The sequence below is a fragment of the Thalassophryne amazonica genome, chromosome 9 (assembly GCF_902500255.1).
Source record: "Thalassophryne amazonica chromosome 9, fThaAma1.1, whole genome shotgun sequence".
NCBI classification, from domain to species: domain Eukaryota; kingdom Metazoa; phylum Chordata; class Actinopteri; order Batrachoidiformes; family Batrachoididae; genus Thalassophryne; species Thalassophryne amazonica.
The window spans coordinates 12,417,097-12,422,817 of NC_047111.1; the positions used below are offsets into that span (position 1 = coordinate 12,417,097).

Below are 5,721 nucleotides of genomic sequence, written 5' to 3' on the forward strand. Positions count from 1 at the left end.
TTATAGCTGCTAGCTTGCCAGTGCCTTGACAGGGGTGTGTGTTTGTAGTGCTGTAAAGTTTTTCTTGTCACACCTGAGACTTTCTCACTGAAAGGAGACAGTGGGTGTCCCAGATGTTGCCAGGCTGGTTTTCTGCTCTGAGACACTTGTGGGGTTGGGGCATAGAGAGCCTCCGTTCTCTCAGAAATAAGTCACTTATCAATTATAATTACTTCCAAAGTGTAAAAATGTTGCCTTTTAAACAAAGTGACTCAGTAGGGATCTGGGGCCTCATGTACAAAAATATTGCCTAGATTTCCTTTTGAACCACATACACCAAAATCCAGAAACTGGCATAAGCCCAGAAAATTCAGACGTATCAGTGTGCATTGGCATGAATCAACACATGTTGAGTTTGTATATCCCAACCAGTGTGGAACTGAGCACGCACTGAATTCCTCCCTGGCCACACTTCCATCTGAATATGTAAACTTAACCAAATAGTTTGGTTGTTGTGCTGACAGCACCGTAAATGTGGAGTGTTTGTCGTCCGCCATCATCTCTGTGTTGTGGTGTGTGTAAATGCTGAGGCTCAGAGCAGCGCACACACGCACTGAAGTAAAAAGCTATTGGGTGCACAGCGGCTGACAGTGTGTGACATTAACATTACACATGCTTTTGACTAATACTGAACAGTCGGAGGCTCGTTGAGAAGCTCTGCAGCTCCAGTTCCACCATCAAGAAAAAGAAAACACTAATATAAAGAAAATATCTGAATGTGCACATGACCAAATGTGCCTGTGCTGATTTTCGTATGAAACAATTACACAAACTGTTTAACCACTAAGCAGCCATCCATCGTGCACTGTGCCAGCGGCCAGCCTGATGGGCATTTGTGCATCACATGATTTAAATATTGATGGAATGAAAATGTTTCCAATTAACAAACTCATCATGCGATGGTACCTTTTATAGCAACATGTGTGCAGTCAATAGCTCTGATTACATTCAGGAAACCAGTGTTGCAGACCAAACGGTCCCCTCCTAAAAATTGGTCCGCCCTGCCTCCACTGCACATGTCATTTCAGAGCTCAGCCGCTTGTCCAAGACAGTCTCTTCACCCAAATGGATTAATGTGACTATTAACCATCAGATGACGAAGTAAAACCTCTTAAATCATTCTAAGGTCAGTTTTAAACAGAAACGAGGCCTAACCCTAACAAGGTGATACCCGGACGCTCAAATGATCGCACCGTGAACGCACCAGTTAGCAGTTCGTGTAGCCGCGGTGCTCTGATCACTTCCTCTAACTTTTATGATGAAATAATGCTGAATTTATGTGGAAATGATTGTTGTACAAAAGCTTCAGATAGCTGTGGCTGAGATAGATGACTAGAGGCAGTTTGAAGCAGAAATGAGGTGATAATCAGTGAACCACAGCTCATGATGCATGTGCAGTGAAGGCAGGGTGGGACTGTTTTTAGGGGGGGACCGTGCGGTCTGTGACACCGGCTCTCGTGCAGATGGTGCTGTAATGTTGGAATGTACCTGGATGACATTTGTATGATTGCGTTCCACACAGTTGGTGGCTCGGCTCAAGGTTGACTGGCACACTCTTGACTGCTCGGCCAGCTCCTGCTGTAATGCCCCTGTTGCCAGGATGCCCAGCACGGTGGGCACAGACAATCCCTGGCTCCTTGCTGTATTGTGCTCTGGGGCGGCCACAGTTCTGTGCTCAACTCCAGTAACAGTGGCCTTGATAATCAAAATCTGCTTGAGCCAATTATTGTCATTTGCAAGTAAATCCTTGTTTCCTGAGTACATGCTCATGTCGGATTGCACCATTTGCAAGGTCCTCTAACAACGCTAAAGCAGCCACTGTTAGTGCCATTTCCCTCATCACTTTGCACATGCTTTTATATCTATATACTCCGACGAGGGCGGTCACATCTCCTCTGTTCTCTGCTTTTAACCTTCAAGTCCCTACTTTACCAGACTGTGAATTCCTCAAATTATATTGGATTCTGGATCTATTGGACTACTACTGGATTAACCATGGAATTGATCAGCTGGTCTCTGAACACTATTGACACCATCTTTTCTACAAGGAGGTCAGGACCAGGGGATCCTGCCTGCCCAGATGGAACATATCCTGCGGGCTATGTCCTCGATTCTTGGAGTTCCTGGCATGTGGCATGCTTGGCACCTTCCTCCGTTGAGGATGTCTAGGATTTATTCATTTTTGGTCTTATGGTAGCAGCGCTGGTACTTTTTGACTTATGTCCTGCCCCGATCTACCGGAAAATTGGCAAGACGGCGCCATCAAGAACCACGACCCCTCACTTGTCCGTCATGATTAACGAGGTTGGCAAGGCAGTGCATTCTCAGACTGCAATGAATCTTGAACTCAGACGCAAATTGGATGACAGCTTGGGGCAGATGCATGCCTTGAAGTTGAAGATTTCAGAGGCCGGTGGATATTCTTAATTCATAATTGGGATTTGGTTGTGCAAGTGGAACTGTTGGTGTTTTCATTGCTCAAACCATAACATTACAGGCTCATCAAGCCTGAAGGTCAAATTGCCCAACTGTTTTCCTCCAGAGGAATATTTTTTCAGCCTGGGGAACATTGGCTGTTATCTCAACTCAAAGACAATAAACTGCTTTTCACAGGACTGAAGCATGCTCCATTCCCTCCCCCCACCCGCCTCCTATCCCCCATCAACACTCCCCTCTCCGGCGCCTACTAACATCACTCCTTTCCCCTTAGGCGGGGGCAGAGCAGTTTTAGCTGCAGCCCCTGTTACTCCCCCCAAGCTGACAGTGGCGCATCGCAGGGTTGCTGCATGGCCTTCACACACTTGCCTCAATTCGGATAACGGACTTTTTCAAACTTAGTGCACATTAACAATGCCAAATGTGTATGTGCTGTCTTTAATTCTGATGTGTGCCATTATTATGGTAAACAAGTAATTGTGGACTAATTGCTGTCTGAGGTAACTGGAGTGTAAACAATTTCTCCACTGTGATCAATAAAGTATATCTCATCCCATAATTGCAAACACATGGGTGTGTTAATTGGTCATCACTGTCTCTGACTTCTTGTTTTCACAATATTAATGGTCCCAGCATCACCTCTACATGTCAGCAGTGGAACAATAGCTGTAGGAACATATGTACACCAGCCAGGATTTTTGCATGGCTGGCACATTTCCATGGTCATTTCTCTTGATACATCTGAATGTTGGCGTGGAAATGGACACACGTGGGCACGCTTTGTACCTGATGCCCCTGAACTTCATGAAGTTGGCAGCACTAAACCGTAAAAAGTTCTAATCATCTGAATGCTCTGGTGTGAAGCTGTCTCCAGTCTGGAGCTGTGATTCATGTAACTGTCTGTTTTCGATTACAGATTCATGGAAGACAGGAAGGATGTTGCCAGACAAGGGGATCTACAGAAAGCATTTGAATACTTCAGGTTGGCTTACAATGTTCATCTGAGTAAAAACCTGAAAGGTCAAATCAAGAAAATTGAAGAACTTCCGTAGGATGACTTGGAAAATGAAGAAGTTTGTCAACGTCAACAGTGGCTTAATGCTCTCTAAAGAGTTACATGACAATCTTTATGACTACCAGCGAGATGGAATAGCCTTCTTATACAAACTCTGCAGAGACGGACTAAAAGGTGGTGTGCTGGCGGACGACATGGGCCTCAGTAAAGCCATCCAGGTTACTTCATTCCCCTCTGGCATGTACAACACTGACCTGCTCCAACATGTTCTACTGCCAACCTCGCTTATTACTAACTGGATCAAAGAGTTTGTGAAATGGGCTCCTGGGATGAGGGTTAAAGTTTCATGGTTCCAGTCAAGTGGAGAGATCCAGGAATTTGCAGAAAATTCAAAGAGGTGGCATTGCCATAACGACGTACAGTATGCTCATCAACAACTGGCAGGAACTGTCCTCATATCATGGCAGTGAGTTCACATGGGACTGCATTATCCTGGATGAAGCGCACAAAATCAAACCACAGCCAAATGTGCCTATGCCATAACCACCAAAAACTGAATTCTTCTCACAAGTACACCAGTCCAGAACAACCTGAAGGAAATGTGGGCTCTTCTTGATTTTGCTTGCTAAGGCACGCTCCTGAGCAGTGCCAAAACATTCAAAACAGAGTATGAGAACCCCACCACCCGCGCCAGAGAGGACGCCACGCCCGGAGAAAAAGCTCTCGGGGCAGGATGTCTGAGACCCTTATGGGCATTATAAAACCCCACTTCTTCCACAGGACGAAAGCAGAAGTGCAAAAACGCAATGAAAAGTTCACAACAATGCAAAGACTTAAATGAAAAGAACAAGAATAAACCAGTTCCAAATCTGCAAACAGGCCAAAGAGCCTCCATGCCGGCCCTAACAAGGAAGAATGACCTGATTGTGCTGTTCAAGAATCCATCTACAGGCAGTTCATTTCCCTGGACCACATTAAGGAGCTGCTCATGATCTCCAGATCCCCTTTAGCTGAACTTAATATTCTGAAGAAGCTGTGCAACCACCCAAGGCTGCTGGAGCCATGTCCAAGTTAGGCTTGGAGGAAAACCAGCCCCAGGACAACGGTGAACTTGGCCTGGTGGCTCACAGCATCGCCGACACACTAAACGAGCCTGGCAAACTCGTGTTTCTGTTTGTGCTCCTTGAACGTCTCAGAAGGTCACCGCACGCTGGTCTTTGCTCACTATAGGAACATTCTCAACATCATCCAACACAGGTTTCAAAACGATGAGACTAGACGGCACAATAACCCAGATCTTAGAAAGGGAGAGGCTCATCTCTCTGTTCCAGACAGATGCCTGCAACTCTGTTTGCTGCTGTTAAAGTGATGCCGACTCCACCAACCTGTGTAGTGAGGAGAAAAACGGCTATCTACGATCCAAGCTGGAACCCTGCCACAGATGCTCAGGCTGACAGTGTACTGTGTTGGCCAGAAAGAAAATGTTGTCATCTACAGACTGGTCACCTGTGGTACAGTGGAGAAGATCTACAGACAGCAGGTTTTCAAAGACCATCTAATCAGAACACTGGAGACAAAAAAACCCATTTCGCTACTTCAGCAAGCAGGAACTGAAGGCGCGCGTCACACTGGGGGACACGTGATCCTCATCCACTCAGCTTCAGAACTTGCACTCCAGACAGCGCAGAACCGATCCTGAACTTGATGACCACATCGCCCACCTCCTTGCCATGGAGATGTTTGGTATTTCTGATCAGGAGGAACACAAACATTGAAGGTAGGGTCCAGAAGGCTCAGGAGCTAAGAAAGTCAGAGTTGCAGATGCATTTAGCAGAAGATGTGAATACCTAACAGCAACAGATGGAAATGACCAGCAAAGTCAAACTTCACCCTCTAAACATGACTTCGCAATGGAGGTTGTCCAGCCTTCTGTTGGGGTCTTGCAGAAGAAATGAGATTGTGAAAGACTACTTTCTGTCCCGTATTGCTCAGCTCACAGCACAGCTGAATTTCAGGGTCTCCAAATTTAATGTTGATGGCTCTCAGGAAGAAGCTCAGTCTCTTCCAGATTCCCACTCCTGTAACATTCCTTCCCTCTTCCAACCAGAGACTGTTGTCCTCTGCTTTAATGTCCAGCACTGAATCACAGCCAACATCTCCATCAACATGCTAGTTCAGCTTCCTGGCTGGGCAATCACTCCTCCAAAAGATCTGCTGAGGCAGAGTAGTCC

The 5,721-nt window shown here is 46.1% G+C and overlaps 1 pseudogene; it reads left to right on the top strand.

The window, feature by feature from the left end:
• The first annotated feature begins 3,398 nt into the window (after positions 1-3,398).
• LOC117517357 lies at positions 3,399-5,265 on the top strand (annotated as a pseudogene).
• The last annotated feature ends 456 nt before the right edge of the window (positions 5,266-5,721 follow it).